Raw genomic sequence first — 25,032 nt, forward strand, 5'->3', positions numbered from 1 at the left:
TTGCTCAAGGTCATGTATGGCTCTGTCTTCATAGTCAGCATTCTTCCCTGATTTATTAGATTTTACTATTATTTATCCTCATATAAATCCAACATGTTTTTTGTTTATTTCATTTCCAACCTTTTCTAACTCAAAGCAGTTCATTTTCTCCTTTGTCCAACACTTGTTTAAATCACACCTGAATTCCAAAGCATACAGGACTGATGTTGTATCCTTGCTTTTTTCTTTTATTTAAATTTTAATTTATTTATTTTTAATTGAAGGATAATTTCTTTACAATATTGTGTTGGTTTCTGCCAAACATCAACATAAATCAGCCATAGATATACATATGGCCCCTCCCTCTTGAAACTGCCTCCCCATCCCACTCCTCCAGGTTGTTACAGAGCCCTGGTTTGAGTTCACTGAGTCAAATAGCAAATTCCCATTGGCTATCTGTCTTAAATACGGTGATGTGTGTTTCCATGATACTCTCTTCATAGATCCTACCCTCTCCTTCCTCCCTCCTCCACACTGTGTCCTTAAGTCTGTGTATCCATTGCTGCCCTGCAAATAATTTTATCAGTACCATCTTTCTAAATTCCATATATATGCATTAGTAGCACTAGTATATGATACTGTTTTTCTCTTTCTGATTTACTTCACTCTGTATTATAGACTCTAGGTCCATCCACCTCATCAGAACTGACTCAAATGCAATCCTTTTCATGACTGAGTTTAATATTCCATTGCATATATGTACCAGCATTTCTTTATCCATTCATCTGTTGATAGTCATCTAGGTTGCTCCCATGTCCTAGCTATGGTAACTAGTGCTGCAATGAATTTTGTAGTACATGTGTGTTTTTCAATTTTGGTTTCCTAAGGGTATATGCCTAGTAATGGGGTTGCTGGGTCATATGGTGGTTTTATTCCTAGGTTTTAAGGGATCTCCATACTGTCTTCCATAGTGGCTATGTCAGTTTACATTCCCACCAATATTGCAAGAGGGTTCCCTTTACTTTACACTATCTGCAGCCTTTATTGTTTGTAGACATTTTTGATGATGGCCATTCTGACTAGTGTGAAGGGATACCTTATTGTAGTTTTGATTTGCATTTTGCTAATAGCGAGCTATATTAAGCATCTTTTCGTGTTTATTAGCTATCTGTATGTATTCTTTGGATAAGTATCTATTTAAGTCACTTTGCCACTTTTTTTTTTTTTAATTATGGAACACTTCACAAATTTGCTTGTCATTCTTGTGCTTGGGGCCATGGTAATCTTCTCTGTATTGTTTCAATTTTAGTACATGTGTTGATGAAGTGAACACTCTTTCCCACTTTTTGATTGGGTTGTTTGTTTCACTGGTATTGAGTTGCATGTGCTACTTGTATAGTTAGGAAATAAATTATTGTCAGTTGTTTCATTTGCTATGACTTTCTCCCATTTTGAGGGCTGCTTTTCACCTTATTTCCTTTGCTGTGCAAAAACTTTAAGTTTAATTAGGTCCCATTTGTTTATTTTTGTGTTTATGTACATTGTCTAGAAGGTGAGTCTTTTTTTGTCCATATAACTTACTAATTTAGCCTATATTTCAAGTTTTTCCTATTTATTTTTGTCAAATTATGCTGTTCATTTTTATTGTGTAATATGGTTACTAATGTCCATGACCTTATTTTTCAAGTCCTTTGAATGGAGAATTTGGACCAAGGCTTTTTTAATGTTACTTACAATTCATCCCACAATGCATGATATATGGTCATAATATATAGGCACTAAACACTTTAAAACAAAAGCTATGCAACTAAAAATGGAGCATCAATCGTACTTGCAGTAGTTGAATTATTGTCAAAATATTTCAGCACAACCTGTATTTGCTAACTCTTTAAAATGGATTTCCAACACTCTTTCAAAATTTTGTCCTCAATTTTATGGTCAAACATTCAATTGTTTATAAAGATTTTCTAAGGAAAAGTAAAATGCTTTTCCCTACAAAGTAAAATAAAAACGGAAACATGTTCAGCACTAAGTAGACTATAACAAAAATGAGGAAAATAGTTTGCATGGAAAAAATGACTGTATCTATCCAATGTTTCATTCTAGTATTATAATTTCAAATCTTGTGCTTAAATTGCTCATTTATTTTATGTTGGTTTATGTATATGGCATGAGACAAAAATCCAGTTTCATTCTTCTGCGTGTGGTAATCCAGTTTCCCCAGCACCATTTATTGAAGAGACTATCATTTTCACATTGTATGTACCTGACACCCTTGTTGAAGATCAGTTGAATGTGTATGTTTGGATAAAATAGGAAGCATAGGAAAAATAGATTATAAAGTTCATCAGACGTAGGAGAAAATAATCAAATAAAACTTCTCAACATATGCATACATAATGAAACTGAATTAAAAAACCAAATGGGGAAACACAGAATAGCAGACAAGAAACACCTGAAAGATCATGTATAGGAAGAAATGACTCAGAAATGATGTAAGATCTATAGAACAAAAAGATGTGATAGAAATGTTGATACATGGAGAATAGAGAAATAATTTATACTACACATCTAATCAGAATCCCAGGGAAAAGAGAATGATGCCAAATGGTAATGGGAATAATGATCAAAGTATAAAGGTTGGTCATACATTTTCATTTTGATTTGAGAAAACTTAGAAAATACAAGCAAAATAAATGAAAGTTCACAAAAACCATTTCAGTGAAACTGCAGGACATCAAAGATAAAGTAAATATCTATAAAAGATCCAGAAATATGGAAATTTTATATTAAAAAACAAATAAAACTAATAAGAGATGAAGAAAAATAGGGCAAACAAAAAAAAAATAAGTTTAATGATGATAGAAAATATCTTTTAGCCTAAAGGTTTAACTTCAGGGAATTTTATTTTGGGATGAGGTTGAAATATAAATATATTCAGGGAAAAAGAAAAGGCTAGATAGAGTTTATTATCAAATGGCCTTAACTAACAGATAATTAAAGAGGCAGCAAAAGAGACACTGATGTATAGAACAGTCTTTTGGACTCTGTGGGAGAGGGAGAGGGTGGGATGATTTGGAAGAATGGCATTGAAACATGTATAATATCATATATGAAACGAGTCACCAGTCCAGGTTCAATGCACGATACTGGATGCTTGGGGCTGGTGCACTGGGACGACCCACAGGGATGGTATAGGGAGGGAGGAGGGAGGAGGGTTCAGGATGGGGAATACGTGTATACCTGTGGCAGATTCATGTTGATATATGGCAAAACCAATACAATATTGTAAAGTTAAAAAATAAAATAAAATAAATAAAAATATGACTAACATTAAAAAAAAAGAAGAAAGAATATAATATCAGAAAGGACGGACTGATAGGCAGGAATCAATTGTAACCAAAGAAATATTTAGGGAAATTTAAATATTGCATAATCATTAACTGCATTAAAAAAAAAAATAACAAATATTAAAATATAAAAAATATGAGAAGACTAAATTATAATCTGTAGAAAATTCACTAGAATTAAAATATTTTAAAGTACTCCAAAAATGTTCAGGAAGACAATTAAAATATGGATTTATTTATACTTTAGATTTTACTAGGTTCAATATTCATGTGAAATTCTTATCATAACCTTTAAAAATAAATGCAAATGTTCATCAGTATACAGGAAAAAAGGTAAAACATCAGTCCTATCAAAGGCAAAACACAAAGAAAAAATATATAAAAAGAGGATTATATACAAAACTCCAAAAAGACATCATCACAGATTTATCAGGCTAATTTATCATGACAAAATTGTGAATCCTTCACAACCCACAGACCGATCTCCTGACCCAAGGACTGAATCTGGGTCCCCTCCTTTGCGGGCAGATTCTGTATCATCTGAACCACCTACAAACTCTGGTGTATTTCTGATGACTGTCCATGGCATGAATAAGTCATGTGATGACTCAGTAATCAGGACCACTTGGATTTTTTTTTTTTTTTTTTTTGGCTACTTTGTCATCTCAGGGTCAGTCTTCAATGGCCAATATACCAGAAGCAAAACAAATTACAATTTCAAGTATAGTCCTCTAAATGTTTCTCCATGGATGAAGCAGAATGATTTCTAATTTTCCTATTGGTCATAACTGTTCCCATAGGCAAACATTTCTGCAAAGATGCTAAGAAATATGGAGGGGCTTATGAATATTCAGTCACCAGTAAATATCTCCCCCGTAGTAAGTTATGAGCTTTAATAGTGATTGTATATCATTAGTCATACTGCTAATGAGACCCCATTTACTTATTTTGATTTCATTTTGTTGTTGTTGTTATTGTTTCTATCCTTTTGCTTCTTGAGTATATTACCAAGTTCATTGCTTGCATCGTGTATTTGTCTTTTTTCATTGTCTGAATAATGAAAACAATTTTAGTGAAACCAGAGTTAGAAGGGGCATGATGGGGTGAAGGACATTATTACAGGGCTATTGCTTACCATGGATCCAATGGCTACTACAGCCATCACCAGCTTTTCATGAGACCTTGGTGAAAACATAATTAAATCTTTATTATGTAAATAACTCTACTTTGCGGTATCTTTGTTATATCAGCTTAGCCTTTCACCTAGATAATACATGAAGTATTAATGGAATTTTGAAATTGGAGTGTTGCTCAAACAAAACTTAATATATATGTCAGTAGCTTGCTATTTGGCATTGGACAGCAAGGAAACGATGAACACAGACTTAATGACTTATGATCTTTCTTACACCATTGAATAAAGTTGATGTAATTGCCACCTATGATAACTTGGAAAGCACATTGCAGTCTATGGAGAGTGTAACTCTACAGGAAGCAGTCAGAATGCCAGTTTGCAGACATAATTGGAAAGAAATAGACTTCTGCTTAAAAAAAAAAAAAAACTGACTGCAGCATAAAATAACAATTTTGTGAAAACACAGAATTTGAAAATTCAGTGTAAGGAAAAAACAATTGTTTGCCTACTGCTAAAAGCAGGACATTTGTTGAAACCAAAAGTAAAAGAACTGTCACCCAGAATCTTCTTGAAATGCATTGCATTATTTTTATTTATATATACAATGGTTGTCAGCCCAGGTGCATGGATCAAAATAAGTGTTCAGGTGGCATGGAATTAATTATTATTTAATTGACAATGACAGAGAAAGTTAAGCAGAACATGCTGTTGCTGCTAAGTCACTTCAGTTATATCCAACTCTGTGCGATCCCGTAAATGGCAGCCCACCAGGCTCCCCCATCCCTGGGATTCTCCAGGCAAGAACACTGGAGTGGGTTGCCATTTCCTTCTCCAATGCATGAAAGTGAAAAGTGAAAGTGAAGTCACTCAGTCGTGTCCCAGTCTTAGCGACCCCATGGACTGCAGCCTACCAGGCTCCTTCATCCATGAGATTTTTCCAGGCAAGAGTACTGGAGTGGGTTGCCATTGTCTTCTCCATGAGCAGAACATAGGCAGCATTAAATATAGGAGAAAAATCCATAAGTTTAAGAACTATGACCAGGAAAGTCTTTTGGATGTGGTAACTTTCACACACAATTGCTTGAAAACAAGAAACTATCACTAATTCTAAAGTTGTTGTGCTAACTAGTAAGCTACTTAGAGAAATATTTGACCCATGCTACCTTCAGATAGCTATATTTATGTGTCTAAGTGTGAAGCAATTGGATATAGTTGGAAATTATAGTTACTTTGACTAGATCTTGGCCTTAGCACAGTAGGCATGCAATCTCTTACTTTTCCTCTTCCTGTTGTACAGATGTAGTGGTAAACCATGTTATTCAGTGTGATAACAATAATACTCTCGGAGATGGTGACAAAGATAAAAAAAGGAAAGGACATCAATCACTGCATAGTCTCATGAATTGGAACTGACTACCTGCCAATGCTTATTCCTTGGAAGGAAAGTTATGCTCAACCTAGATAGCATATTGAAAAGCAGAGATATTACTTTGCCAACAAAGGTCCATCTAGTCAAGGCTATGGTTTTTCCAGTGGTCATGTATGGATGTGAGAGTTGGACTGTGAAGAAAGCTGAGTGTTGAAGAATTGATGCTTTTGAAATGTGGTGTTGGAGAAGACTCTTGAGAGTCCCTTGGACTGCAAGGAGATCAGTTCTGGGTGTTCATTGGAAGGACTGATGCTGAAGCTGAAACTCCAATATTTTTGCCACCTGATGCAAATAATTGACTCATTGGAAAAGACCCTGATTCTGGGAGGGACTGGGGGCAAGAGGAGAAGGGGATGACAGAGGATGAGATGGCTGGATGGCATCACTGACTCGATGGACATGAGTTTGGGTGAACTCTGGGAGTTGGTGATGGACAGGGAGGCCTGCAGTGCTGTGATTCATGGGGTCACAGTCGGACACAACTGAGCGACTGAACTGAACTGAACCTGCCATACCACTGCACATGTTCAGACTATGTGAAAAAATATGTATTTCTATTTTGTTTGAGTCCTAAATTTTATATCTCTTTTTAGTTCTCTGAACCAAAATATGCCTCTTTTTAACAAGTGGTGCTGGGAAAACTGGTCAACCACTTGTAAAAGAATGAAACTAGAACACTTTCTAACACCATACACAAAAATAAACTCAAAATGGATTAAAGATCTAAACATAAGACCAGAAACTATAAAACTCCTAGAGGAAAACATAGGCAAAACACTCTCCGACATACATCACAGCAGGATCCTCTATGACCCACCTCCCAGAATATCGGAAATAAAAGCAAAAATAAACAAATGGGGCCTAATTAACCTTAAAAGCTTCTGCACAACAAAGGAAATGCTAAGCAAGGTGAAAAGACAGCCTTCAGAATGGGAGAAAATAATAGCAAATGAAGCAACTGACAAACAACTAATCTCAAAAATATACAAAGCAACTCCTACAGCTCAACTCCAGAAAAATAAATGACCCAACCAAAAAATGGGCCAAAGAACTAAATAGACATTTCTCCAAAAAAGACATACAGATGGCTAACAAACACATGAAAAGATGCTCAACATCACTCATTATCAGAGAAATGCAAATCAAGACCACTATGAGGTACCATTTCACACCAGTCAGAATGGCTACGATCCAAAAGTCTACAAATAATAAATGCTGGAGAGGGTGTGGAGGAAAGGGAACCCTCTTACACTCTTGGTGGGAATGCAAACTAGTATAGCCACTATGGAGAACAGTGTGGAGATTCCTTAAAAAACTGGAAATAGAACTGCCTTATGATCCAGCAATCCCACTGCTGGGCATACACACTGAGGAAACCAGAAGGGAAAGAGACACGTGTACCCCAATGTTCATCGCAGCACTGTTTATAATAGCCAGGACATGGAAGCAACCTAGATGTCCATCAGCAGATGAATGGATAAGAAAACAGTGGTACATATACACAATGGAGTATTACTCAGCCATTAAAAAGAATACATTTGAATCAGTCCTAATGAGGTGGATGAAACTGGAGCCTATTATACAGAGTGAAGTAAGCCAGAAGGAAAAACACCAATACAGTATACTAACGCATATATATGGAATTTAGAAAGATGATAACAATAACCCTGTGTACGAGACAGCAAAAGAGACACTGATGTATGGAACAGTCTTATGGACTCTGTGGGAGAGGGAGAGGGTGGGAAGATTTGGGAGAATGGCATTGAAACATGTAAAATATCATGTATGAAACGAGATGCCAGTCCAGGTTCAATGCACAATACTGGATGCTTGGGGTTAGTGCACTGGGACGACCCAGAGGGATGGTATGGGGAGGGAGGAGGGAGGAGGGTTCAGGATGGGGAGCACATGTATACCTGTGATGGATTCATTTTGATATTTGGCAAAACTAATACAATTATGTAAAGTTTAAAAATAAAATAAAATTAAAAAAAAAAGAAGGCGATTTGGGAAACACAAAAAAATAAAATAAAATAAAATAAAATGGATAACCAAAAAAAAAAAAAAAAAAAGCAGCTTAAACTAATATAGTTCTTTGCTGAATTAAAAAATTTTCTAGAGAGTTTGTATCATTTTTCACATCCACTGAAAATCTGTGATAGTTCTAATCCTAAACCCATTTTTTTCTCAAATCTGTGTCTTTTAAAAACTTACATAGTCAAAAGGAGATCAGTTACCTTTATTTTTTATAACAGTGAGGTTAAATATTTTTCTACGAGTTTTGTGAAAATTTTAATTTTAATTTGTGCCCTTTTCTCACTTTCCATTTCTAAGGCATCTTTAATTAATTCTATGATCTCATTTAGTAGGAGGATTTCTTTAGTTTATCACATATATATTTTTTTAAGAAGATCTCTTTTTAAAATTTTGTTGTGCTTTTCAATACTTTTGTTATCCTCTGACAATATATTAGCTTTTTAGCTGCAGGATACCTTTGTTTTTTTTGTTGTTGTTGTTGTTTTTGTTTTTTAATCATATCAATACTTTTTTTTCTTTTTTTTGCATATATGCTTGAAAGATATTCTCATGCAATATCAGATATAACTCAGATATTCAAGGCCTGGTAATAGGCCATTATATCATTACAGTGGAAAGAGACAAATTAATTGAATTTAAACACTTATAAATCAAATTAACCTCAGTGATAAATATATAGTATAGTAGAGTATAGCAAATATATATATAATCTTGTTTATTAAATTAATGTTTAATAATTTGGCATAAACTAATTAATTAATGGGCTTCCCTGATAGCTCATTTGGTAAATAATCTTCCTGCAATGCAGAAGACCTTAGTTTGATTCCTGAGCTGGGAAGATGCTCTAGAGAAGGGATAGGCTATCCACTCCAGTAATCTTGGGCTTCCCTTGTGCCTCAGCTGGTAAAGAATCCACCTGCCATGTGGAGACTGGGGTTCAATCCCTGGTTGGGAAGATCCCCTGGAGAAGGGAAAGGCTACCCACTCCAATATTCTGGCCTGGAGAATTCCATGGGCTGTATTAATGGACATGAGTTTGAGCAAGCTCCAGGTTTGGTGGTGGACAAGGATGCCTGGTGTGCTGCTGTCTATGGGGTGGCAAAGAGTCAAACACGACTGAGCGACTGAATGGAGATGAATTAATTGACTCCATTTTAATAACTCGTGGTCAGCAAGGAATCAGTACCCAAAACAACATACATCCTGCGGATGTCAAAAGTAGATATGAGGCAACAATTCAGTTAAGAAAGATTCATTTTTAACAGTGTTAGGTATGACAGATAAAATATAAGCTGCACATACAATGAATGCATTTGCATTTCCTAGACAAAATTCAATTTTTCAACAAATTTTAGAGGACTATATGTCTCAAAAAGTTAAGGAGTATTTCTTTGATTTATTTTCTGCCATGAACATTTAAGTCTAATTGAATCATATTTATGATTTATCATATATAAAATGGTTTTCCCAGGTGGCACTAGTGGTAAAAAATCCACTTACCAATGCAGGAGATGCAAGAGACACAGGTGTGATCCCTGGGTTAGAAGGATCCTCTGGACAGGAAATGGCAACCCACTTCAGTATTCTTGTCTGGGAAATCCCATGAATAGAGGACCCTGGCAGGCCAAAGTTCATGGAGTCGTAAAGAGCTGGACACAACTGAGAACACACCCGCTATTATATATAGAATATTAATACTACCATTAAAGCTAAATCTGAAATTAGTTATGTGAATTGAAGACCTTCAAATAACATTAATAAAAGCAGAAGAGTAATCTCATAATGTTCATTATTGTATAGCGTTAGGTTTTATATAACAATTCCTTTTATTTTTGAGATAAAGCAGCTTTGTGTTGTTTATATTTTATGTGATGTTCACTTTGCTTGAATCTTCATTTCTGTTTCTTAGCTACTTGCAACCTTATAATAGAATTATTGATCTTACAAAAGCAGTTATTTGGTTAACAATTATTCAACTAGTTTAGAAACACCTGCAAAACACTTTAATATGTGAATTGTTATTAAGATATACAATAATGCATTTATAAAGGTAGCTCATTTTTAAATTAGTTTTGTTTTACTCTTGCTGTTTGTTAATGCCATTACTTGGAAAAAAGAAAAAATAATAAAGAGGAGGAGGAGAAAAAGAAAAAAGTAGGAATATGAATATGAAATAGAAGAAACATAGGAAGATGAAGAAACACAAGAAGATTGAGATGAAAAAGAAAACAAAGTGGGCAAAGAAAAGAAAGGAGGAAGGGCCTCTAGTGCAACTGAGTAACTCTATAATGAATACTATATTTTATTTTCCTTGCTGATTCATGAAAATTAAGAAGGTCCAGGAATATTGTATCTTTGTTTGAAGGACAGCTGTTACCACTTCTCATTTATTACCATTAAATACTACTTAACATTTTAACTAATCTCTCTCAGAGATCATTTATAATGTATGGTCTTCATGTTGATAAATATTTAAAATTGAGCATCTTTGATTGGCAAACATGGGAAAGCAGAAATTCTGAAGGAATTAAGAACATTTTTCTCACTAATAGTCTACTTTTTGCTGCCAAGAGGGACCAAGTTTTACACACAGTTAAATCACATGTGACATTTAAACAGCATAAAAGGATGCACACTGCCAATTCATAAGCTAAATATCATGGGGATTAGTGTAAAATTGGGTCAATATCAAACATTTGTAATTAAAATTGCTAATGCCTTGTAAAACAAAATATATAACTCCAAGAGATCTCACTTTTCAATTGTTATTTAATGTAAGTTTGCACCAATTGATTTATTGTATCCTATAAAATGTGGTAATATGGGGCACCCCTGGTGGCTCAGTGGTAAAGAATGCACCTGTCAATGCAGGAGACACAGGTTGAATCCCTGGTCCAGGAATATCCCACATCAGTTCAGTTCAGTCGCTCAGTCGTGTCGGACTCTTTGCGACCCCGTGAATCGCAGCACACCAGGCCTCCCTGTCCATCACCAGCTCCCAGAGTTCACTCAAACTCATGTCCATCGAGTCGGTGATGCCATCCAGCCATCTCATCCTCAGTCATCACCTTTTCCTCCTGCCCCCAATCCCTCCTAGCATCAGAGTCTTTTACAACGAGTCAACTCTTCACGTGAGGTGGCCAAAGTATTGGAGTTTCAGCTTTAGCATCATTCCTTCCAAAGATCACCCAGGGCTGATCTCCTTTAGAATGGACTGGTTGGATCTCCTTTCAGTCCAAGGGACTCTCAAGAGTCTTCTCCAACACCACAGTTCAAAAGCATACTGCTGGGCAATTAAGCCCATGTACCTCAATTACTGAGCCTGTGCTCTAGAGCTTAGGAACCACGACTACTGAGTCCATGTGCTTCCACTGCTGCTGCTGCTGCTGCTAAGTCGCTTCAGTCATGTCTGACTCTGTGCGACTCCATAGACAGCAGCCCATCCAGGCTTCCCTTCCACTACTGAAGCCAAAACTCTCTAGAGACTATGCTCTGCAACAAAAGAAGCCAAAGCAATGAGAGGCCCTCACACCACAAATAGAGTGTAGTCCCTGCTCACCACTACTAGAGAGAAGCCTGCACGTAGCAACAAAGACACAACACAGCCAAAAATAAATAAATATAAATTTTTTAAATTGGTAATACAGATGTCTGTACTTTCTGCATTGCAATGAGGGTATTTTAACTTATTAATTTATCCAATATATTCCATATTTATGTGATAAAATTATTTATCCATACACATGTCCTAATGGAGACAATACAAGTGGATATTTTAAAACTCCTATATTTTTCCTTGTCATAACTTCTATCATCACTAGTTACTTAAAAACTTAAATAAACCTGTTGCCATAAAATATAATTTTGCATATTGCCTATAGTCATTACAGATCTTTTTAAAAATTAGTTCAATTGAATACTAAATCAGTTCAGTGAAAACATTAATGTCTATTTGTCTTGCCAGAATTTTTTAAAAGCCATTTTTAAACCAAATTATGTTGATATTATGTAGGTCAACCTGAACTGGAATTAAAATATCAACAGATTTTTATTTATTTGAATAATGCAAAACATATGTATATATTAAATATGTGAGCACTTATAACTTTATTATTTAGATTTATTAAAGTCCAAATTTTTATTCTAAATGTTTTTGTCATATATATGTACAAAAATGGAGGAAATCAGTTATTCAGTGTATGCATATGCATTTTGGGGGATGAATTAAAAGATTTGCATGCATCTTCTATGTAAATTTCTCTATGTTACATAAATTTGCAAATAAACTTTAAAAAATTTTACTGAAAATAAATACAGGTAAGTTTTCTATATCATTCTTGATTTTAACCACACAATGCTTAGATGGACCACTGCAATTTAAAAATTGTAAAAGCTGAAAACACAACATATTTCTTAAAACTTGACAATACAACATCATAAAGAATTTCAAAAGCAATCTGTTACAGGCCAGATATCTCATTTCTAGTTGGTAATAGAAAGAATAGTTTCTATGTAATTCCTCTTGGACTTTGAAATATCGTATCTATGTTGTAAAGAGAGTGGTCTCTACTTGAACATTATTCACAAGATGTATTCGTAGACAATCTTCCTGGAATAGAGTATACCAATAAATTGCATTTTGCTTTTTAAACACAACAGTAGAGGAATGTGAAACCAATTGTGTTCCTAGAAAGTGGCAGGGTTTAGGCTGAAGAGATTTTTCTCAGTTTGTCATTCAAAGCCTCATTATTTATAAGAAAATAGGAAAGGAAGAAACATTTACCCAATATCTTCTGTGTGAAACACTATTAGATATTTGAAATAAAGTTTTTAGCATTAAAAAATTACAATATAAACACAAAAATACAATGTTTGTAGAGCTCAACAATTTTTTTTTAAAAAGTGAACAGACCTGTGGTTAATTTTAAGAAGCAGAGTAATCCTAATCACAATTCTAACTCAAAGGTTCCTTCTAGTCACTGGTTCCCAAAGGGAAACCTTCTAACATCACAGATAAATCTTCACTATTTTTAAAATTTGTAGAAAAGGTGTCACATAGTGTATATTCTTCTATGTCTTGGCCTTTTTTCTCTAATCTATTTGTGAGCTTGTTGTAAAATTGTATGCAGCTTATTTTTGTTATATATAATAATAATATTCCATTAGTGAATGCTGTGTTTTTGCTCATTCAGAGTTGTGTCTGATTCTGCGACCCCATGGACTGAAGCACTCTTCGTGTTGCTGTCTATCTCCTGGTGTTTGCTCAAACTCATGTCCATTGTGTTGAGGATGATGCCATTCAACCATCTCATTTTCTGCCAACCCCTTCTTTTACCTTCAATCTTCCCCAAAAGCAGTCTTTTCCAATGAGTCAGCGTTTTGCATTATACAGTCAAAATATTGGAGCTCCAGCATCATTCCTTTCAATGAATATTCAGGGATGATTTCTTTTAGGATTGACTGGTTTGATCTCCTTGCTGTTCAGGAGACTCTCAAGAGTCTTCTCTGGCAACACAGATCAATAGCATCTATTTTATGGTGGTTTGCTTTCAAAGTTATGTTACTGTTTTTAATATGCTGTCTAGGTTTGTCATAGCTTTCTTTCCAAGGAGCAAGCTTCTTTCAATTTCATGGCTGCAGTCACTGTACACAGTGATTTTGGACCCCAAGAAAATAAAATGTCACTGTTTACACTATTTTAAGTGGAGCTATCTAAAATCCTAAAAGATGACTATTGAACATATTATGATCTAATTTTTTATTCTGCTCTTCCTGACATTTGTTTAATTCCAGGTTCTGAGTGTCATGAACAGTGCTATTATTAATGTTCTAGTACATATATTACTGTGACTGTATGTGGAGGTAATGAGGATAATGGTGACCTCCTTTAAAGTGTCCCGTGCACCCACTGCTGCACTTAGTGCCCCTGACCCTGAAGCAGACCACTGCCAACCCACGCCCCCACTGGAGACTCCTGGACACTCACGGGAAAATCTGGGTCAGTCTCTTGTGGGGTCACTGCTCCTTTCTCTTGGGTCCTGGTGCACACACAGTTTTGTTTGTGTCCTCCAAGAGTCTGTTTCCCTGGTCTTGTGTAAGTTCCGATGGCTCTATGGTGGGGTTAATGGTGACTTCTTCCAAGAGGGTTTATGCCATACCCAGGTCTGCTGCACTCAGAGGACCTGCCACTGCAGTCATCCATACAGAGCAGTACCTCCAGAGGAGACACTCGAACAGTTCTGGCTCTGTCTCTGCGGGGTCTCTGGGTCCTGGTATGCACAAGGTGTGTATGAGCCCTCCGAATATCTCTGGTGGGTATGTGATTTGATTCTAAATGCAATTGTATACCTGTGGCAGATTCATTTTGATATATGGCAAAACCAATACAGTATTGTAAAGTTAAATAAAATAAAATTTTAAAAAATAAAAAAATAAAAATTGTATTTATGTATTTAAAATAAATAAATGCAATTTCCCCCACCTACCATCCTATTGAGGCTTCTCCTTTGCCCTTGGATATGGGGCATCTTTTTTTTGGTGGGATCCAACATTCTCCTGTCAATGGTTGTTCAACAATGAGTTGTAATTTTGGAGTTCTGGCAGAAGAAGATGAGTGCATGTCCTTCTACTCTGTCATCTTGTAGACACCCATTTTTTTTTTCTTGGTGTCTTCCAAAATTTTGTTGCTGTCAAATCTTCTCACATTCTCCTCGTCCTTACAGGTATATGCCTAGCTAAATGCTCCTGTGGGAAATTTATGGGAGCCCAGAGTGCCCCCTGCAACCTGAGATTGGCAGTATGGATTCATACTTTGAGGCACAAAGAGCAACACTCCATCTCCCATGTTCCAGCCCCAGCCGTGGGCTCCAGTGGTAAAAGATGATGCTGTTAAAGTTCTGCACTCAATATGCCAGCAAATATGGAAAACTCAGCAGTGGCCACAGGACTGGAAAAGGTCAGTTTTCATTCCAATCCCAAAGAAAGACAACATCAAAGAATGCTCAAACTATCACACAATTGCACTCATCTCACACTCCAGCAAAGTAATGCTCAAAATTCTGCAAGCCAGGCTTCAACAGTATGTGAATGGTGGACTTCCAGATGCTCAAGCTAGATTTAGAAAAGGCAGAGAAACCAGAGATCAAATTGCCAACATCTGTTGGATCATTGAAAAAGCAAGAGAGTTCCAAAAAAAAACATCTATTTCTGTTTTATTGACTATGCCAAAGCCTTTGACTATGCCAAAGCCTTTGACTATGTGGATCACAACAAACTGTGGAAAATTCTGAAAGCAATGGGGATATCAGGCCATCTGACCTGTCTCTTGACACATCTGTATGCAGGTCAAGAAGCAACAATTAGAACTGGACATAGAACAATGGACTGGTTGCAAATCAAGAAAGGAGTATATCAAGGCTGTATATTATTACCCTGCTTATTTAACTTAAATGCAGAGTACATTATGTGAAATGCCAGGCTGGATGAAGCACGAGCTGGAATCAAGATTGCCAGGAGAAATATCAGTAACCTCAGATATGCAGATGATACCACCCTTATGGCCGAAAGTGAAGAAGAACAAAAGAGTCTCTTGATGAAAGTGAAAGAGGAGAGTGAAAAAGTTGGCTTCAAACTCAACATTCAGAAAACTAAGATCATGGTATCCAGTCCCATTACTACATGGCAAATAGATGGGGAAACAATGGAAACAGTGAGAGACTTTATTTTGGGGGGCTCCAAAATCCCTGGAGATGGAGACTATTTTCAGCCATGAAATTAAAAGACACTTGCTCCTTGGAGAAAAAGTTATGACCAACCTACACAGCATATTCAAAAGCAGAGACATTACTTTGCCAACAAAGGTCTGTCTAGTCAAGGCTATAGTTTTTCCAGTGGTCATGTATGGATGTGAAAGTTGGACTGTGAAGAAAGCTGAGCACCAAAGAATTGATGCTTTTGAACTGTGGTGTTGGAAAAGACTCTTGAGAGTCCCATGGACTGCAAGGAGATCCAACCAGTCCATTCTATAGGAAATCAGTCCTGAATATTCCTTGGAAGGACTGATGCTGAAGCTGAAACTCCAATACTTTGGCCACCTGATGCAAAAAACTGACCCTTGGAAAAGACCCTGAATCTGGGAAAGATTGAAGGTGGGAGAAGGGGATGACAGACAGACTCAATGAACATTAATTTGAGTAAGCTCCGGGAGTTGGTAATGGACAGGGAAGCCTGGTGTGCTGCATTCCATGGAGTCTCAAAGAATTGACATGACTGAGTGACTGAACTGACTGACTGATGTGACTATATGTGCATTTCTGATAATGACATATCCCACAGTTTAATCACAGTGTCTTAGAGTATGTATGTGTGTGTGTGTGTGTGTGTGTGTGTGTGTTTTAGTCCCTCAGTCATGTCCAATTCTGCAGCCTCATGGTCTGTAACCCGCCAGGTTCTCTGTCCAAGGAATTCTCCAGGCAAGAATGCTGGAGTGGCTGGCCATTCCTTCTCCAGTGGATTGTCCTGATCCAGGTCTCCTGCACTGCAGGTAGAGTCTTTACCATCTGAGCCACCAGGGAAGCCCAGGGTATGTATACACTCAGTCATACTGGAATTGGTTGCCATTTCCTACTCCATTAAATCTTCTCAACCCTGGGATTGAACCCAAGTCTCCTGTATTACAAGCTGATTCTTTACTGCTGCACCACCAAGGAAGCACTTAGTGAATACTCCCAAACTGTGTTTAAAGCGACTTTCCTTTAGAGTCTCAGCATGAAACTGAGAATCGTGTACATATACTTTGTGTTTTTACCACCATCCCTATGAGGTATGTAATTTCATCATTTTAATGCACAAATACAAAATTAACCCTAGCACATTTTTATGTGACATACTCTAAGTCATACAACTGGTAACACAATGGTGATCACAACAAAAACTTCTGATACTAAGGCTATGCTTTTATATTGTAGGAGTAGCGGATCACTGTTGGTTACACCAGTTGTGTTTGATGTACCAATTCTGGTTGATCCAAGGGCTTCTGTGAGTCTCCTTCTGAGGGGTTACCTGGGTTCAGCTGATAAGACTAAACAATAATTTCTCATGTGATTGCCATGGGAGAGATTATCAAATAATTTTCCATACGTTTGTGAAACCACACAATGTAAAACATATTCTGACAAGGAAAAATAAAGAAACTTTTAGTCAATTTTGTATTTCAAATGTAAAAACTTTGTCTCTGTTATATAAAGAGGCCATTAGCAAATTTAAGCAAATGTAAAGAACAATAGTCTAGCATTTACCCTCTTTTTTCTGTTGGAACCTTAGTTCCTCTCCAGTTAATAAAGAAAAACTCTTCTGAGAGAAGAATCAGATCAGATCAGATCAGATCAGTCGCTTAGTCGTGACCGACTCTTTGCGACCCATGAATTGCAGCACGCCAGGCCTCCCTGTCCATCACCAACTCCTGGAGTTCACTCAGACTCACGTCCATCGAGTCAGTGATGCCATCCAGCCATCTCATCCTCTGTCGTCCCCTTCTCCTCCTGCCCCCAATCCCTCCCAGCATCAGAGTCTTTTCCAAAGAGTCAACTCTTCGCATCAGGTGGCCAAAGTACTGGAGTTTCGGCTTTAGCATCATTCCTTGCAAAGAAATCCCAGGGCTGATCTCCTTCAGAATGGACTGGTTGGATCTCCTTGCAGTCCAAGGGACTCTCAAGAGTCTTCTCCAACACCACAGTTCAAAAGCATCAATTCTTCAGTGCTCAGCCTTCTTCACAGTCCAACTCTCACGTTCATACATTACCACAGGAAAAACCATAGCTAATAGGAAAAAAATGATGAAATTAGAAGATTGCAAGATTGTACAATTTCTATGTAATTATAGATTCGAGTCATTAATAAATGTTAAAGCCATTATACAGTAAAGGATTATTAACAAATAAAAATATGTTAGATGTTAAAATATCATTTTACAGATTAGTAGCTATATTTGGAGGCACTGAGGAGAGAGAGAGACGACTCTATGTATTAGGAAATGATTTGGCGGTAACTGCCTTAACCAAGTACTGTTAATGACTGGAGCTGAAACATCCTGTATGTCCCAATGCCTGATGTGATGTAATATATATAATACAGTATCTCACCTACGCAGGAACTTAACAAGGATATTTAACCTGAATATAAACAGCTTCCTGAAAACAACCAGATAGGGACTTCCCTGGTGGTTCAGCCATTAAGACTCAGAGTTCCCAATGCAGGGGGCCTGGGTTTAATCCCTGGTGAGGGAACTAGATCCCACATGCCAAACTAAGAGTTGGCATGCTCCAACTGAAGATCCATGTGCTGCAACAAGAATAATGAAGGTCCTCAGGCTGCCCCTAAGACCCAATACAGCCAAATAAATAATAAATAAGTATTTAATAAATAAAAAAAATAACAAGAACAATAAAAAAAATCCAAAATGTGAAAAAGTCCTAAGAACTGGCCTAATCTCTTCAGAAGATGAATGCAATATAAACAAATGACAATGTTTAATGGTGAGACTGTTAATGATGAAGTTAATGAACCTAAAACCAAAATGGAATATGTGAAACTTTTGATCCTTCCCAAAGCTGATAGTAGACAAGGAAATGAGGACAGTGAAAAAGATTTATAGAGTGAATTAAGTCATGCTACTCATGGTACTTTGTCCAAAGTTGATAATATGTGCTTCCCTAGTGGCTCAGACGGTAACGCGTCTGTCTGCAATGCAGGAGACCCGGGTTCGATCCCTGGGTTGGGAAGATCCCCTGGAGAACGAAATGGCAGCCCACTCCAGTATTCTTGCCTGGAAAATCCCATGGACCTCGGAGCCCGGTAGGTTACGGTCCATGGGAACGCAAAGAGTCGGACACGACTGAGCAACTTCACTTTCACTTTCAGGTCTGCAATGAAGTACCAAAGGGAACAATAAAAATTAAATTCATAATGTCTAACAATATTATGAGAAAAGGGGATTGGACATAAGCTTTACAATTGTCCCAAACTTCCTTTAATTTTTACCTCAAGCAAAAAAAAAAAAAAAAAATATATATATATATATATATATATATATATATATCTCCCATGATTCTGTATTCTATGTAGCCCATAATTTCACTTTCATTTGCATATTTCATACTTCTGTGGGCTATGTAGCCCATATTTTTTCTTACTATTGTTAGCTAAATTTGGCTTAAATCCAGCATAATAGAAAGCAATTGTTAAATTTTTGGTTAGCCTCCTGGGAAGGAATGTTCTGCATGAAATGGCTTTATAAATATATGCAACATAAAAATACAATGTTCATGTAAAGTGATTTCATTATCATTTCTCATGATTTATTATGAAAATAATGCCTTAGCATTAAGTGCATATCTCTATGTATTCATAGTCCATATATTTGAATATGCATATTTATATATGAATATATATATTCATAGTTTAATAAATCATCAAGGGCTTTCTTATTGACCCTATTTCTGCATGGAATTTGACCTTAAAATCTGAGCTTCATGTATGCATTCAGTGATGTGCTGCTTTCATGCTCTGATTTCTAAGTAGAAACCAGTATTTACACTCAGTTTATTTTGCTGATCCATGGTTAAAATTGTATATATAAAGGTATCCTGTAGGAGGAAATGTATTGATAGATTTAGCTGTCCTGGATTATAATATACAGTCTCATCACTCACTAATAACAATAGAGTTGTGAAAATAATTTATAGTCACCTGAGTCTATAAAATACCATTAATTAAATGAAATTTGCAAAAATTCTAGATGTTACAGAGCTTATTAAATTAAGAGAAAATGGAAATTTTTAAAAATTAGCTACCTAATTTTCAAAAATTCCTAGTTATATTCCTTACTTATCATTATCACCTTTCCAGTGAACACCAATGTGGCTAGTGACTCTGTCCTATGTGTATAATTTCATAATACTCTACTTTCTAATGTTTCTCTGAAATACCCTTCTCTCTTTTTTTTTTTTTTTAAATACCCTTCTCTATCTGAATTGAATTTTCATTCCTTATCCATTAACTTCCTTATCTCAACAGAAAGTGTATGGTAATATCTCTGAGCCTAATTTAATATCTCTCCAAGATATTATTTAATATCTATCCAAATAAAACTATTTGTTTATATATGACTGAAATTAGCTGTAATGTACTGTCTAAGCTGTGAAGAGGTTAACTATTAAGCTACTCTTGGAATTGCTGCCTCAGCATACATTTTGTTGGGGCAAGCAGACTGCAGTGACCTTAAACTGACACCGGCTCCACAGGGAAGTGCAGGCCCTAGATAGCAGCCTGCAGAATCACAGCAAGTGTAAGCTTATGGCAAGAGTTTGCCAGCAGCCCTTTTCATCAACAGTCTTCCCTGCCTCCCCCTAACTCTTCTTGTAGATAAGACCCTGCTCTTTTGATTTACTGTTTGGAAAAGTAAATTGCATTTATTGGTTGGAAGAATCATTTTAAGGTGTCAATTTCCCCAAAATAATTCTTTTTTCCCTTTAATTTTTTTATTTTTAATTAATTTGTATTACAGTATAGTTGATACACAATGTTGTGTTAGTTTCTCCCATACAGAGAGTGAATCAGTAATACATTGTATGGGTGTTCACTCTTTTTTTAGATTTTTTCCCAATATAGTTCATTACAGAGTATTTAGTAAGTTCTCTGTGAAAAGATGTTTGATATCACTAATTATTAGAGAATGCAAATCAAAACTGCAGTGAGGTATCACCTCATGCAGGTCAGAATAGCTCTCATCAAAATAATATAGACCATAAATACTGAAGAGGGTGGGAAGAAAAGGGAACCCTCTACACTGCTTGTGGGAATTGGTACAGGCACTATAGAGGACAGTATGAGGATCCTTAGCAAACTAAAAATAGAGCTACAGTATGATCCAGGGGTCTCATTCCTGGGCATACATCCCAGAGAAAAACCACAATTTGAAAAGATACATGCACCTTCATGTTCATTACAACACTATTTACAGTAGCCAGGGCATGGCAGCAACCTAAATGTCCATCAATAGAAAAAGTGGATAAAGAAGACATAAATACACTGTAAATATTCCTAAACCATAAAAAATGACTTAAATAATGCCATTTCCAGTGACATGGATGGAATGACCTAGAGATTAACAAACTGAATAAAGTAAGTCAAACAAATGTAAATATCAATGATATCGCTTATATGTGTTATCTAAAAAAAAAAAAAAAAGGTACACATGAACTTATTCACAAAACAGAAATAGAGTCACAGATGTAGAAATAAGAAATGTATGGTTACCAAGAGGGAAAGGGCTGGAGGGGTAAATTGGGAGATTGAGATTGACATATGCACACTACTATATATACAATAGATGATTAGTGCTCTTTTGATATAAATAATCTGACCTTAGCTTGGGAATACCAAATCACTCCATTTGTGCATCCTAATAAAGGCATTTGCTCCATTTCCTATTTTTTTCCATACTTTTTTGCATTTCCCTGATTACTAGTAATGTTGAGTCTATTCATACTTATATTAACTAGGTGTCTTAACTTTCCTAAATTTTTCTAATTATTTTCATATCATCTGAAATATGATATAGAAAATATTATTTGTATACTTTTTTGATTTGTCAAAAATATCATACATTTTGGATAATAAGTATTTATCTTTGTCATTTGTTTCAGACATTGTTTCCTGGAATGTCATCTGCTTATTACTGTAATTTTACTGTCATGTGGAATTGTTTCTTAAATGTACAAAATATTTCAATATTTCCTTAATAGTTTTTATCTTTTGAATATTAGTAAAAGGCCTTATATTCCCCTAAAGTTTTAAGCACTTTCATCTATAATTTTTTTTAGCATTTACAATTTTTCTATTCTCTACGTTCCTTAATGGGTTATACGTATACATATGATTGTCTCTTAAAATGTTTTCAGTTTCTTTATTACCATAATCTATTTCAGACAGTGATAGCTGTTTAACCACATCTTTATTTTGTATGCTATGAACAAAATAACATATTTAACATTTAATTATCACATTATGTATAACAATTTTCTGACAATCATTGCAGACATGAAACAAATTGGCTAAGGTAAATTAAAGTTCAAAGCACTTTTGGATTTTCGTTCCTATTATTTTACTTAGAATTCTTGAGTTATTTTTGTGAGAACTCTGAAATTGGTTTTTCTAGACTTTTCTTTGCTTTTATCCTCATGATAATCTTTGCTTCTTAATATTAGTTGTGATATCCTACATCTTCAATGAACTAATTTATATAAAATTAGAATTGTCTTCTTCTAGAAAACATTTCAATTCTGATTTTATGTGTTTCTCTGTCACAAAATGTCTGAAGAATAGAGTATACTTGTATATTCCAAAGAGAATGGAATGAAATTGAGGGCTTTTGCTATTTCTTCAGCTTTATTTATTAGTATATTGAGGGCACAGTTAGTATTATATTGAGTGTTTTGAGAAATGATTAGTTCATGTTAAAAATAATGTTTATTAATTTATGATATCATGAGCAAATGTGAAAAATAAATATATGGTTTTCTCATATATTTTATATATATTATACAGCATTAAGATAAATATTACAGGGTGAATATTAAATAAAGGATATTTCTGGAAAAAGGTGAAAAGGATCTTTATAAGTACTTAAATATGATTTTTAAAAGTTCTATCACCTTCTTCTTACTTCAAATTCAACTTCAACATCTTATTTTAGTTTTTACTGATATCACAAGTCTCATGAAATTAATGTGAGTAGAGCTGACTACTAGCAAAAACGCATATTGCTTTTTTTTTTTTTTAATGTTATAAGTTTGTGTCATTTGTCATTGCTAAACCTGAGTAGATCCCTCAAAAATCTAGCAGAAATTGTCCAGCATTTCTGTGGGGAGTGAGAGGATCAGAGAAAATCAAGATGAGTGTAACTTCTCATAGTCTGTCAGTTCATTTCAGTTCAGTTGCTCAGTCGTGTCCGACTCTTTGCGACCCCATGAATTACATGACACCAGGCCTCCCTGTCCATCACCAATTCCCGGAGTTCACTCGGACTCATGTCCATGGAGTCAGTGATGCCATCCAGCCATCTCATACTCTGTCGTCCCCTTTTCCTGCTGCCCCCAGTCACTCCCGGCATCAGAGTCTTTTCCAATGAGTCAACTCTTTGCATGAGGTGGCCAAAGTATTGGAGTTTCAGTTTCCATCAGTCCTTCCAAAGAATACCCAGGACTGATCTTTAAAATGGACTGGTTGGATCTCCTTGCAGTCCAAGGGACTCCCAAGAGTCTTCGCCAACACCATAGTTCAAAATCATCAGTTCTTTGGCGCTCAGCTTTCTTCATAGTCCAACGTTGTCTCACGTCCATACATGACCACTGGAAAAACCACAGCCTTGACTAGACGAACCTTTGTTGGCAAAGTAATGTCTCTGCTTTTGAATATGCTATCTAGGTTGGTCATAACTTTCCTTCCAAAGAGTAAGCGTCTTTTAATTTCCTGACTGCAGTCACCATCTGCAGTGATTTTGGAGCCCAAAAAAATAAAGTCTGACACTGTTTCCACCGTTTCCCCATCTATTTCCCATGAACTGATGGGACCAGATGCCATGATCTTTGTTTTCTGAATGTTGAGCTTTAAGCCAGCTTTTTCACTCTCCTCTTTCATTTTCATCAAGAGGCTTTTTAGTTCCTCTTCACTTTCTGCCATATCTGTCATCTGCATATCTGAGGTTCTTGATATTCCTCCCCACAGCCTTGATTCCAGCTTGTGCTTCTTCCAGTCCAGCGTTTCTCATGATGTAATCTGCATATAAGTTAAATAAGCAGGGTGACAATATACAGCCTTGATGAACTCCTTTTCCTATTTGGAACCAGTCTGTTGTTCCATGTCCAGTTCTAACTGTTGCTTCCTGACCTGCATATAGGTTTCTTAAGAGGCAGTTCCAACTAAAGAATCCTGACTTACTTTATATCATTCCTATGATAAAACATTTAAATTTTTGTAGCATATTAAAGTTCTCATCACTTTAATCATTCTTGCAAATGAATTTCACTGAAGTCATTCATTGAAATGTTAATTAAATTTTTTTATGGCCAACGACTTTGATGAAAATAGTTCTCCAGAATTTGCTCACAAATCTATTAAAATGGAAAAGTTTTAAATGAATGACCTAACAACCACATTTAGCAAGAGAAAAACTAAAAATTGTGACAGTTACAATACTTCCTTGGTTACATTTTACTGGGAAAAAAGTAAGAAAATTTGTATAATATTGAATTAGCTCATGAAAATTAGCATAAGTTTATACATTCTAGGGCTGGAATAAGATAGTTTCTTGGACAACATAAATTTAAATTTCAGTCTATGGCTAACTAGAAGACAAATGATTACTACATTTTATACAATATAGAAAGTTTGGCAAAATTTTTAAGTTGACAGCAAATTTTATAGTTTACTGATTCTTGAAAATTCAATGACTATTTTATCAAAAAATAGAAATGCAATATCAGCTCAGAGCATTCATTAATGGCTGGCTCACTAAAATTGAAAGTGGAAAGTAGTATAGATATTAATGCCTGAACAATTCACCCAAAATATGAGAAAAATAAAATGCACAAAGGTGAGTCAGTGATAGACATGAGGCTAGAATTCAAATTGCCTTATTTCCTTGTCAAGCTCTCTGTCCAAATAGGCAGCTTCTAAAAGTAGAAGACACCAATATTAAGTAAAACAAAACTGCACATTCTTTTTAAAAAAAATCAAGAATACATATATAAGCTGCTGTCTTTTATGATCAGGGAACTCAAAGTTCCCCAAACTAATATTACTTACTCCTCAAAACATTCTATATATATCATCCTTCAACTTGAAATTTTTGTGTCATTAATGGCAGAGTCAAGATCTGTAGCATGTTTAACTTTAATACTTCCCCAATTTCTTATACTGAATAATTGCATGAATAAGCAAGCTGGATATAATAATGCTATCTACATCACCTGTGAATGTCTTTCTAAGATCAATTTTTTTTTTTCAGGTGTAAGATTTCCTTCATTATCTATCATTTCAGTTTT

At 35.6% G+C, this 25,032-nt stretch overlaps 1 non-coding gene across 1 annotated transcript; it reads right to left on the reverse strand.

The window, feature by feature from the left end:
* Positions 1-1,204: 1,204 nt before the first annotated feature.
* LOC139176593 (U6 spliceosomal RNA) lies at positions 1,205-1,312 on the reverse strand. The gene has a single exon (XR_011561049.1). It is a non-coding gene; the product is annotated as a U6 spliceosomal RNA (small nuclear RNA).
* Positions 1,313-25,032: the final 23,720 nt, after the last annotated feature.

This window comes from Bos indicus, chromosome 16, assembly GCF_029378745.1.
Source record: "Bos indicus isolate NIAB-ARS_2022 breed Sahiwal x Tharparkar chromosome 16, NIAB-ARS_B.indTharparkar_mat_pri_1.0, whole genome shotgun sequence".
NCBI lineage: Eukaryota > Metazoa > Chordata > Mammalia > Artiodactyla > Bovidae > Bos > Bos indicus.